The sequence below is a fragment of the Trypanosoma equiperdum genome (assembly GCF_001457755.1).
Source record: "Trypanosoma equiperdum strain OVI genome assembly, contig: ctg_1901, whole genome shotgun sequence".
Taxonomy (NCBI): Eukaryota; Euglenozoa; class Kinetoplastea; order Trypanosomatida; family Trypanosomatidae; genus Trypanosoma; species Trypanosoma equiperdum.
This window is the reverse complement of record NW_027123951.1, coordinates 44,618-46,787: the sequence shown is the minus strand read 5'-3', so window position 1 is coordinate 46,787 and position 2,170 is coordinate 44,618.

Here is a 2,170-nt window from a genome sequence, read left to right as displayed (position 1 = left end):
ATATATATATATATATATATATATATATTTTACTGTGTCTTCACCGGATGCTGGCGTAAGATGCTTGAGAAAAATAAAGCTAATGAAGCGGTATTGCGTAGCCATCATACTAAAGCCCCATACAAAAATAAATGCTTTAAGAAACAAAAAAAGAAATAAAGAGAAGAGAAGGCGCATTGAGGAAGTATTTGTTATGTTGACTTCGAAGCCCAAAGACATTTTAGGAAGAAAACGAAAAAACAAAAGAAAGGGAAAAAACAGAACGAAAGTGTTTGCCAAGAAAAAGAGGAAAAGGTGGAGAAAAGGAAGACGCATAGTTTAAGCGTATGTATGTGGTTGTGCGTGGACAGTAGTGGAAGATGAGGATTTTGGCTGACCTACAGGGTAAATGATGGTGACATTAATTCTTCTCTTTGTTTTCGTCATGTTAAAAGCAAAACAAAAGGAAAAGAAACGAGGAGGCAGAAACGAGAGGAAATAGAGGAAAGAAAAATAAAAGAATAACGAAGGATGGGAGGTGAAATGGGGGCTATGTTACCTGCGCAGCGGGAAGTGAAACACAACAAAACCATAACAAATGGACACATAATCCCTCTACGTATATCCTTCCTCCCATTCCCCAATCTGGTTTTTCCTCATTTCAGTAACATATATGTTCACCCGTGAAGGTGTGGGAATCAGCGCTTTGTTTTGTTTTGTTTTTCACTTTCGAGGAGCATGGGGGCGGGGGGAGGGGGCAGTGTATCCTTTCTTCAGCTGTATTTAATGTTTTTATTTTGTTTTGTTCTTTTTCCTCTTCTTTTTTTTTTGTTCACACCACGTACTCGCTCCGTATGTGCTTTCCTGCTATTTTGTACAGGTGTCGGTGCCAGTGAAGGTGTGTACGGAAGTGAGAGGTGTGTACCTTGTATCTAGCATCGCTTGCCCCCCCCCCTCTCCCCTTCTATCTCTTTATTTCTCTTCTTCTATTTGTTTTTTTATTTTAAGCTTCCCCACCCCACCCCCCGTCGCCCAAGCCCCTGCCTCTATTTCATTTTATATCTTTCCCTTCTTTCTGGTTCTATATATAATTATATATAATCATATAATTATTTGTTTGTTTACTTTACTGTTTGTTGACTTTTAGGGAAAGAAGAAGATTATTGTGCTTGTGATTATTTGTTTGTTCGCCGACCACCACGTATTATATCAACATGCCACGTCTATGTGAAGTTGGGTCGTTAGTTCAGTGGGGGGAGAGGTTGGAAAAGCGATGAACGCAAGGGGGAAAATTAATTTAAAAAAAAGCAGGAACAAGAAGGAGAAAAATATGTAATGAATTGAATTGACACAAATAAAATAAAGCATTTTTAAAGGAAATGAAACGAAAGAAAAAGAATATGATTTGACAAGAAGAAGAAGGTGAATGCTGATGAAGGTGTCGTGAGGGAACAATAGTGAAGAGACCACATGTACGTATAACCGTAGAGGGGTGAAGCATTCGCACCACTCCAATGGGAAGGGAACGAGTACCATCTTTTTTTTTTTGTTTTTAAGCCTTGTTCTTTCGATGGCCAACTGAGATCTTCCTCTCATCTTCGCGACTCACACACGAATCCGCATGCATCCACATATATTTATACCATCTCACACCTGAACCTTCAATACGGGAAGTGATTTGTGTATATATGCGCGTGCTTTTGCACATGCGTGTGTGTGTGTGTGTGTGTGCCTTTGTGTGTAGGTCGCTTGGGATCCTGTTCATGTTTTTATATCTGCTTTAATTCTTCATCTTCAGTACAAATTTCATTTCATTTCTTCCTTTATGCAGAGACGATATGTGTGCGATTTATTTATCGTTAGTTCACGGTATCATATATTAGTTGCTCTTCCACCCATGCTTATCCGCGTATATGAATTCTTCATGGGTTTTGGTTGTTGGTTCTTCAAAATGCGTGAACGCGGCAAATGAGGATATTGGAGATTTACCTCAACGGCGGTAATTGGTGCAGTACGAATTATGAAGCTTTGTTATATTGGCAGGGGAATGCAAGTGGCGGGTGCTTCTTTTTCTTTTGGAGTCGTGCCATCATTTGAAATGGAGCGTAAAGGCTGTGCTTCGGTTAAATTTGCAGAGGGGGGAATTGTTCAAATGCTTTCGGGTCCTGATGCTTTTAGAGCCGGTGCATCG